Source organism: Coptis chinensis, chromosome 5, assembly GCF_015680905.1.
Source record: "Coptis chinensis isolate HL-2020 chromosome 5, ASM1568090v1, whole genome shotgun sequence".
Taxonomy (NCBI): Eukaryota; Viridiplantae; Streptophyta; class Magnoliopsida; order Ranunculales; family Ranunculaceae; genus Coptis; species Coptis chinensis.
The window spans coordinates 86,351,035-86,362,070 of NC_141460.1; the positions used below are offsets into that span (position 1 = coordinate 86,351,035).

General features: G+C 38.2%; 1 long non-coding RNA gene across 2 annotated transcripts; it reads left to right on the forward strand.

The window, feature by feature from the left end:
- Positions 1 to 316: 316 nt before the first annotated feature.
- On the forward strand, positions 317 to 9,611 carry LOC147499650 (uncharacterized). Of its 2 annotated transcripts, XR_015194496.1 has the most exons (6): positions 317 to 397; positions 2,088 to 2,182; positions 2,279 to 2,347; positions 7,576 to 7,633; positions 7,749 to 8,057; positions 8,879 to 9,611. It is a non-coding gene; the product is annotated as an uncharacterized LOC147499650 (long non-coding RNA). The 2 variants fall into 2 exon arrangements; XR_015194497.1 differs by lacking the exons at positions 7,576 to 7,633; positions 7,749 to 8,057.
- The last annotated feature ends 1,425 nt before the right edge of the window (positions 9,612 to 11,036 follow it).

An 11,036-nucleotide genomic window follows, 5' to 3' on the forward strand; every position in this document is an offset into this window, starting at 1 on the left:
TATTTCTCATATTTGTACCCTATAATGGTTTTCAATGACTTAGAACTATATATGAAGGTCTTTTAGGTACAAAACTGATTTACTTGTACTGAATGGATGAGTTAGTAAATGGTGATATTTCGTAGTGCCAATGACCAAAATGTTGCATGCTGGTTCGGTTGTTGTAGCACTCCTTTAATGCCCAAGTAGTATGCTAGTTTGTCAAATGGTATTAGGCGGCATGTTTGTATCTACGTTAATTGTTGTTGTATATTTGTCTAGGGGTCCCTATAAATAGAGATGCATGATCTTTTTTTATTTTTTGTCTTTCTCATTTGTATATGAAGCTGGAGAAAGAACTGCCTCGCTGAAGAAGCTCTTGTTGGCCAGATTCAAGCAAAAATACAGGTTCCTAGAAGTGAGTCTACTTCAATATGATTAGATTTATGTTTTCGTATTGTTTTAAACCATGTTATTGTTGTTCAACCATATAGCATTTCATTGAAGTGAGAATGTTATGTATGTCTTTTTTGGTAGACACCATTTGATGTGATAAATCCTTGAGAAAAATAGTTTTTGAACTCTTAAGAACATGCGCTTGTAGATCAGTGGATAGAGTGTTTGTTTGCTAAAAACAATTAACAAAAATGCATACATTCACTCTAACAATATATGCATATTGGTGATGTTACTGGATATGGAGTATGTATGCGCTTCAGCATTATCTATTTTACATCTATTTCAACTTTCAACATGTTTTATATATCTTCTACCATTTCGCCGATTTCTTGAATATTCCTTAGATTTTATCCCTAAGTGCTTAATGCCAAACCTTCTCATATGCCACTAGCCACCATAGCAGTCCAGTTTCTGGTTTTGCAAGACCTGGTAGTAATCTCTGTGACTTGCGACGATAATATATATAGACTAGCGGATCCGTCAGCAATTCATGTATGCTGAGATGCTTAGGAGTACACTTCGCACCTAAGCAATTGGGCATAAAAGTTTGTTCTTATAATATATATAGACTAGCGGATCCATCGGCAATTCACTATAGTTTTCGTAGGGGCATTTATGATGGAATATAGGTATGACACTGACGATGTTTGTAAGAGAGGAGTTTTGATGGTAGCAAGGGAATGTACTGGAACTAGACTATTTCAATATATGTTGTCGGCAAGTGTAATCTAGTAATTTGACAAGGGTAAGAAATAAGGTTCAAATATTCTCTATTCAATTCCAAGTGGAAATTAAATTGAGTTCTGGTTTCGAGTCTGTCCAGTGAACTTCTTTTAAGGACCAATACCTAGTACGTACCAGTTTAGCGCATTTGAAGATTTCATCATTCCTAATATGTTTTGTCAAATACAGTGATGGAATATTAGAAATAGACGTAGTGGTGGAAGAAATTTTGTCTTTATATAATATTTCTCCATTTTTTGTGTTTGGTCAAGACTGTAACATAAAAAAATGCAAGTTGTATAGAGTTAAACTGAAAGGGATAATTTGCATTTGAAGACATTACGATTAGGGTCTCTTTCATTCTTTTAAATTGCAAGTTGTCTTTTCATTTAAATACTTACAATCCTCTACTAAAAAGCTTCTCAAGTAAGTCAAGTCGCTACTCATACCCGGGACGAGTCATAGCCGACTTGCACCGGCGACCACGGATATCAAACTCCACCATATATAAAGTTTTTTATGTCGAAATGCAGCAGAGGGATCATCTACTTTTTGTTTGTTTTTTTTTTCTACCAATCAATATATATTTGAGTAGTTGGGTACTTGGGTTTATGAGGTATGAGGTTTTAATATATGTTATGGAAGTATATTATTTGATTTTCAAGTTATGACAGGTTTTAAATTTATGAAATGTTGAAAATACAAAGGAAACTCTCTGCTTTTTTTTTAGAATGTGATGTTAAGTGGTGGTTTTATATTTGAGTTATGTATATCATAAGATATTTTGTATTCTTGAAGTCATCTAGAAGAGGATTGTACCCGTCTTTGCTCCTTGTCTTTGAGGGTAGAGCAAACTCTTCCATGAACTCTTCCTTGTCTTTTGTACAAGTATGTTCTCAGTGGTTGCTTGTTTTTCTATTTTGCAGCATAAACACAGCTGAAAACTTAGTTGTTGCGCTCTAGGTACGTCGTGTTGTCTCAGTGGTTTGTTCTTCTCCCACTTTTGGTTGTTGCGCACTAGGTATGTCGTGTTTTTTTTTTCCAGCAAATATCAATTTTTCTAGTATTTTGAGTAAGAAAGGGAATAATTCAAATAACCTGTTCATTGTTGGTGCAGTAGTGGAGTTTGATTTGCAGTAGTGGAGTTTGATTTGTAGTAGTGGAGTTGGCTTCTGATTCTCTTGAGGTAAAACTTCTACCCATTTCGTATACTAGTTTTATTTGTTACTTGTTGTTTTTTGCAACAATTGAAATTGTGGGTGTTTGTATACATATAAGGGATATGTTTTGTTTGTGTGCCATAAAGTCATTTGGTTTGTATATTAGGTAGTGTTAAGATTTATTCTTGGTTTAGTTATCAAGTGTGCAGGTTATATGTTTTTTATATTTTATTTGCGCATGACTTTAAATTAATTTGAATGGCTAATGTAATTTAACTTGGTATTCAGATTCTATGGATAAACTGATAGTTATAGAATTTATGTTTGTCTTTTTGTTGTCTTTTTTTTTTTTTTGTCCTTTTATTATTATTATTATTATTATTTTTTACTATATAAGTATTTTAGGCATAATACAGGTGGTCAAAAATTTGAATAAACAAAAGAAACTCTGTCAAAATATTTTTAGCTCTTTTGTTTTATAAACAAGCAAGTTAGTGTTAAAATATAATGCAATGGTAAAATTGTCTAAATAATTTATACCGTTATTTCTAAGTACAGGGAAGATATGATTAGCATTGGTAGAGGCATGAATATTAGAATTAGATGTAGGAAAAGCGCCCGACACAGTTAAGGCAACATTGGAATATCAATAAAAGTACACAGTTAGCATTGGAATATTCTTGATATCACTCAAAGTACAGTTTGGTTCCAGAACACGGTGCACCTACGGGTGATCTGAGAGTTCTTACTTGTTTAAAGATTGGTTAATTCCGATCACAAGCCCGGATGCCGGTTTCAAACTTGACTGTAATTGTTTGATATTGTTAATATTTGGATGTTTGACTACTAGAATTAAATGTAGAAAAAGTGTCAGATACAGTTAAGGCAACATTGAATTTGAGTTATAGGACCAATGACTTGATCCATGTATCTTTAAATAGGAATCATCAAATTTAATTATGTTTTGGTTTGATGTATATATTAAATTATTCTCGTTTGTGATAAATGAGGATAGAAATGCCAAAGGGATTTGATATTGGGTGGGACCACGCTATCCGTATCCCTGGAAATAAAAACGGGACACAGTGCAAATACTGTGACAAGATTTTAGCTGGAGGTGGCATTACAATGCTGAAAGTACATCTTGGTGGAGGGAACAAAAATGTTGAGAAATGTTTGAAGTGTGGAAAGGAAATTCGAGACATGTTCTGACAAATAATTGAGTCCGGAATTGAGAAGAGAAATGGAAAAAAGATAGCTGAAGAACATTATAGAGCTGTCATGTATGCACACCCTCCTGGAGAAGACTCAGACGAGGATGATAACAAGTTCAAGATGGCACGACAACAATCTAGGAATGAGTACCAGAGGTTCTGCGAGATGGGCTCGTGGGATAAGAGGGCTTCAACCAGAGAGAACACCAATGTTGCAAGCACAAGCTCTCGCAAAGGCAAAGGTCTTATGTCTCTCTTCTCCCGTTCGAAGAGCACTAGGCATCCCGAGCTTATTGATGTCGATTCGCCGAGAAAGCCTGATGTTAATCAACCATCTGTCCACCAGATGACTCCAGCTGGTAAGTCAAAAGCTGGGGTGTTTAGAACAGCTGTGGCTAGATTTGTACTTTGGGGAAACTTGTCTCCAAATGCAGTGGCCAACAACCCGTATTACAAGCCGATGTTCGATGAGGCATGTCGCGCCGGTCTTGGAGTGACCCCTCCTTCAGCCTATCAACTACTAAATTCAGAGTTGCAGAGGCTTAAGGCAGAGTGCAAATTGTATATTGACCATATGAAAATAAAATGGTCTACATATGGTGTCACCGTTATGTGTGATAACGGATCTGTCCAACGCAATGATTCTTGATGAACTTCATGGTGTATTGTGATGGGCTCATGACTTTTGATTCGATCCATTGATCTATCGAAACACAAGAAAGATCACCGCCACTTCATCAAAACACATGAGACGCGTGTTGTTGACAAGGTTGGCAAGGAGAATGTTGTTGATTGTAACGGACAACGGGCTTAATTTTAAGAAAGTTGGAGAGATGCTTGCAAGAGAAAATGGTATACTTAAAAATAAGTTTTATTCTCCAATTTTAGATTCCTTTTGCAAATAGGTTTTTGTATGAACCGCCTACTAAACTACTTCATGTACAATAGGGTATAACCTTTTCGACCCCATGCCGCTCATTCTATAGACCTTATCTTGAAAGAATTTTTCGAGCCCCATTGACGAAAAGCAATCCTTGATCGGTGAAGGATATCACGCCTTTCATTTATAACCACTCTCGAAGTTGTTTCCCTTATGAGGGAAGTGTGTGGTGGAGACTTAGTCCGAAATGGGTCCAACTAGATTTGCTAGTAATTACATGGCATTGAAAAGTTTGTTTCAAGAAAAAGAACAAGCTCCGGTCAATGTTTACTTCGAAGGATATCTTGAAATCAAGAATGATAATCCTACGGTCCGGATGATGATGGTCGAGGATATTATAAACGAACCGGAGAATTTTGGCAGAATGTGAAGCGGGATTGTAGTCGTATTATAACCCATTGTGGTTTTATTGCGGAAGGTGGATAGGGATGATAAACCGACCATGCCATTTTTACACGTGATGGGTAGAAATAACAATTGAGCAAGTTGGGAGGAAGATTCGTCACTTTGAATGGATTGTTGGAATCATTAAGAGGAGGTGGAACAACCAATTGGGGCACCCATTACACAAAGTTTGGTAATATTTTTGTTAACTCGAGGTTTATTTAATTGTACCATAAGCGTTGTAAGCTAATATGCTACAAATTTGCTTGTAGCACACTACTTTAATCCCCGCCGTAATTTACGGCCCCGATAGTGAAAATGTTGCATACAATGGGGAGTTCCTCTCGAATGCAGATAGTCATTAACCAATTGATCCCAAACCTATCGATCAATTGGCTTGCTTAAATGAATGTAAAGCTTATCGAGAGGCTTCGGGGTATTCTCTGCCAATTCTTGTATATGGAAGAACCAAAGTCATGCCGGGTTAGTTTCATTGTTAACCCACTACTTAACTTGTAATCCACCTATTTTAGTTTTAGTCCATACAAAATTATATAATATGGTCTACATTGTTTGTCATCGACGCAAACTGATTGGTGGATGAATGTTGAAGACGGTTATGTCGACCACTTGAAAAACGTTAGCTATACACGGATCCTCTCACAAACTACCTCATCATCCGGATGTGAGAGGAATTGGAGCATGTTTGGATTCATACACTCGACAAAACGTTGTAACTTCGAGAACCGAAGTCTGGAGGGAGGATCGAAGTCTTTGTCCACTACAACCTTCGACCGAAAAGCAAGCATGTCCAACTAAAGAACCAATTCAAGAAGAGAAGAAGATCTTGGACCTCACATCATTGTACCGGTCGATAATGACTCGGACCATCCTATTTTATTGGATCGATGACAGAGAGAGAACCCCTGAGGCATTATTAGATGAAAGCGGTCGTCCTAATTCATACATTGCAGAGCAATCTGGTGTGCCAATAGATGGAAATTGGGAACCTGTTCCGAATCCCAATCCTGAGGATAACTTTGAAGCAGCTCAATCTCCTAATGACACTCAACTTGATGGTGAAACATATTATGATCCTGATGCATGGAGAATGCCTAGTGATGGGGAGCACGATAATGCTTACAATCTTGTTGATGACGATAACGATAGCGATGATGATGATCATCATCATGCTCAAGTTCGTGCCAGTGGTCCTAGTCGAGGAGGTGGTGGTGGTCGTGGAGATGGTAGTGGTCCGAAGTCGAAAGGTGGTGGTGGTCCCCCCGGTTTTGATGATGATCATGCTCAAGTTTGTGCTAGTGGTCAAAGTCGAGGAGGTGGTGGTGGTCGTGGAGATGGCTGTGGTCCGAGTCGAGTAGGTGGTGGTGGTCCTCCAGGTTTTGATGGTAATGATGGGGTTCAGTCACAACAACCTAGAGTTTCCATTGGTGGTGGTGTTGGGTCACAACGGGTGATAGCACCAAGGTCACAAAGAGAGGGTGGGTGGGTCAATCAATGCAGATCAAAGGGATGGATCCTCACAACAATCAAGGGGCTGGTCCTCACAGCGCCCACCAAGTGGTAGGGTGGATGCACTATTGTTGGGTCTCAACAAGCAACGGGGTGGTTCCTCAGCAAAGTCTTGAAGTGATAATAGAGGAGTATACTTTACTGAAGAGGATGGGTTTGACCATGCAACTCAAGACTCTGACCATGGGGCTTCCGCCCAACGAGGATCTCGTCAAAGAAAAGGTCGACAAAGGAGAGCAGATCCTACACAGGGCACGGACTCTAGCAATTGTTTTTATGGGCAAGGGTCGTCTACTGGGGTCGAGATGTCTGTGGACTCGTTGGCGGGCCAATTTGGAGGATTGTTTTCTTACGATAAGCCTTATGGATATTCTTCTACTGGTTCAAATATGGTTGAATATTCTACAGACTCTTCATATCGCTTAATCCTCCGAAGAATATTCACATTCTCAATATTATGGGAATTGGAATGATCCTCAAGCATACTCTCATCGCTTCCACCTATGCTACTTCTTTCTGAACAATATCGTCCCTCAAATTTTATGGAGATTGGAATGCTCCATCTCGAAAGTATTCCCATGAATCTACATTTGTGCTACCTTCGGAACAATATGCACCTCCTCGCCATTCTTATGGAGGACGGAATGAAAGGACCAAAGTATGGAAGATGTTCAGCCATTCTCGGACCATAGTGTGGACATGCCTCCACCTGCATGGGGAACTGTATGGGAACCTCCGAGTCGACCCGTTGTTGAGGAAACTGGGTATCCGATTATTGGTTACCTTCAATTGTGTGGCAAGAACTTGGATCAGTCAGCGTATGACTTGTACGTGGAAAACTTTAAGAATTGGTTCGGCCAAACCCTCACTTAGAACCAGTATTGTAATGATTTTCTTTTTGAATCGGCATTACATGGTGTCAAAGGCATACAAGAAGGTCGCAAATCATTCTGGCAGTAGTATTCTTTGTAATGGTTTGGAGTGTCATCCTCTGTTGGTTTGGAATAAAGTCAAAGTGTTTTTGTATTGGCTGTCAGTTTTTTATCATGTTTAATGGTTTGGAGTGTCAGCCTCTCTGTTGGTTTTGAATAAAGTTTGAGTCATAGTACAAAATATCGCTCTGTTTTGTGAGTTCTTTATGTCTATGGATTAGTTGTAATTGTTATGTTTTTGGTGAGCCACTTAGATCTTGAAGAAAAATGTAGAGCTCCATGCAGCTTCAGAATGCCGTAGTAATTGTTCTGGTAAGAAAACAATAATCTTCCTATGGGGTTTTATTTGTTTTAATTAAGCCGAGTGTCTAGTAACAAAAGGAAGCTATATTGATAAGCTTTGTCTTTGATGGACACTTGTACTTAGGATTGGCAGCAGAGAAGCTAGAATGGGGAGATGACAATCATATAAAACAAATTTCAGATCAGTATCCAGGGGGATTTGATCTGGTTCTTGGAGCTGATATTTATATCCTTCAATTTCATATGTTTTCTTCTTAATGTAGTGTTGGGCTTGCTTATTTCTTAGTTACAATTGCATCTTTTTGAATTTCTTGACGCATTGTACGCTTTCAACAGCATAGCATCTCTCCACTTTTTGATAGTGTGAACCAACTTTTCCGCCTCAGAGAAGTAAACTGCTGCAAGTTCAAGCTTATGTTTCTCGAGCTAAGAGGTGAGTGAAGATGCTTACTCGTTGTGTAATTATGACTCTGTTCACAACCTGTAACCAAAGGTCTTATAATTTGTAGTTATCCTGATTTTACTCTTGCCGCGCGTGTCTTGTTGCTCTTGATTGATGCCCCCACATTACTTGCTTATCCCTTAAGGATTCTATTAGCTTATCAACCTTATTTTAACTTCTAAGAGTAGCTATCTTGAAATCTATAGGTTTGTTTCTTAAAATCTATAGCTTGTCTTGAAAGAATTACCTTTCCAGCTCACATATGTTATTCACTTATTTGACTTGCTTTCTTCAATTCTTAATCTAGCTAGTTTATCATTTCATATGCGTTTGGAATTGTGGAAATCAGCATAAGTAGAAAGTCGTAACAATTTTGAAATTTTATTCCTCTACTTTGAGCCCTGAGGTGAGTTGAACCAAGCTGTTCCTTCCTCTAGTTAGCTTGAATTTGTTGATATTTGATTCGAGGGTTGGTTACTTGACTTAACTGGCACTAGTCGAGATGGTTAAGTAGCCGGTTATCTTAATCGATTATATCTTTAGTAGTTAGGTGTAGTTTTATTGGATTTCCAAGTTATGACAGGATTTAAGTTTATGAAATGTCGAAAATCTGAGAGGAAACTCGCCAAAATTTTTGTAGGATTTTTCCGTCTCTGTGTAGTTTGGGTTTTGCTTAGTTGGTCTGTATCACATCCTGAGTTTTGTAATAATTGTAGATGCCACGTGTCTTTGGTATTCAGTGACTGTTTTATTGTTTGATTGTTTTATTGTTATCTTCGTTCTCTTATCTCTTATCTCTCTGGAAATGCTAGGGCTAGTTGTTCTTGTGTGTGCGCATCTGTACTGAAGATTCATACATGAATGAATCATCATAAGAAAAGATGATGAAATCAGTCTAAGCAGAAAAGATGATGAAATCGGTCTCAGCAGAAAACGTCTCTGAAATCAATGGGAGTTATATTGATAAAAGCATGGGAATAATGATGGTCAATGGTCCGAACGAGACGATGGGTAAGGTTCTAGAGTCCTTGCAAGAGGCAAAGGATCATGATCATAGAAAAGGAGAGGATCTTCTTGATTCAGTGTTGTTTGTTGGGAAGTACTTGGCGGAATCACCTTTTGCCTGCATGCTAAAGGCTCTAGATCTTCTCGAGTACCTTCTTTCCATCAAGGGTGAGGATGAACCAAGACCATTCTATTCTGTTTTATTTATGCTTCCCCTATTGTCTCAAATAACAACCTCTATTGAAGGATGTAAAATCCTGGCTTCAACCAAAGGGCTGCAATATGTTGTAGATTGCCTGATCAAGATGATGGATGCGGTTTATGGCAGTGATGGGGAGGATACTAGTGGGAGCATGGTTTTGGCAAGTGATGTAATTGAACACATCCTATTGACAACTGATGAAGTGGATTGGAGTTGTGTTGGTCGTCTCCTGAAGACGTTAGAGTGTTGGATAGACTCTATAGGCGAGGCATCTATGGACATCAGGGTTGCAGGCCTTCACGCCTCATCATGGATTCAATCACAACAGAAGATCTAATAGATGCGATATGAGATTGAACATTTCGGTGCAAAGTACAACAAGTATTGTAATATGTAGAAAAAATTCAAGATTCATTGTTAAAGAATGAAAAGTCAATGTAATATGTAGGAATTCCGAGGTGTATTTTTTGAGTATTAGAGAGTAATTTATATTAAAAGTATGATCGTGAGGGAATAATATATTTATATATATTATGCGTGTCCAACACGAATCAGGAAAACTCATGGAAGATCGTTATAACATAACACCTTGTCTAGAATGAGGTGATAATCTCCAGGACTCATGATAGATCGTTACAACATAACACCTCGTCCAGAACGAGGTGACAACCTGGCACATGCACGCAACGGGCAGTAACGCTCAACATAGCTGTGTTAGTTAAAGTCGTAGCATCTGTCGCGCTTATAAATACACTGTCTAAAAGCTCATTTATTCTCATCAAGACAGGGACTTGAGCTGACAGAGGAAAGGGGGGAACAATGTCTGACTTGATTCAAGTTCATCACAAAATCTTGATATGTAGGCAGCTCGTCCCAAAGCGAGCTCAATCAAAACTCGACCCATCACAATCTTCTCCATTATTCACACTTGTAAGGACTGATCAAATTCAACCTTTATAATTACCACATTCAAAGAAAATATAGATATTTATCGATATTTGTTGATATTTGTCGATATTTGTCGATATATCACGATATATCCACGATATTTGCAGTCATAAATACCCACACATAGTCTGTGGATATTTATCGATATTTATTGATATATCTCGATATATCCACGATATTTACAGATGCCCAAATGTAATATATCCCCATACAGGGGGATATATCCACGATACATATCCATAAATCAGAGGTCGATATTTTGCCATATCCCGATATTTTGTACTATGCCTCTGACAAGTCTCCGCAGGCTATTTCCAGCCACTGCAGGCCCTCACGTCAACGCCAATCATATTACTTCCACTAACAAGTGAGATTTTTCCCAACTCCAACAACAACCAAGTCCACACCTTCAATTCACAATAATTTTAACAATAAAATCGGTGGGTGCTTCTTCTCCTCCACTCAATAATCAACATGAACTGCTCAAAATGGAGTGAATAACAAAAATTTTACTCACCAAGAGGGAATCGGCTCCTTTAGCTTGCTTCTTCACCAATATTGCTCAACTCTAGCTTCTCCAAACATATCATCGAAATTAAAACCCCTACCATTATTTTCAGTAGAATACATCACAAGCTATGAAATAAGTTTAAAAATTTGTTTGAAATGAAATTAAACTCACCTTTCGCTTGGCGATAATGACCTAAATTCCAATCAATTTGAATCTTCACGCTTGGGTTTAGTGTTACTAAGGATCGGGTGTTTGAATTCTTGGTCTTAATCAATGAAATTGGGGAGAATTGAGGATTCTCTCT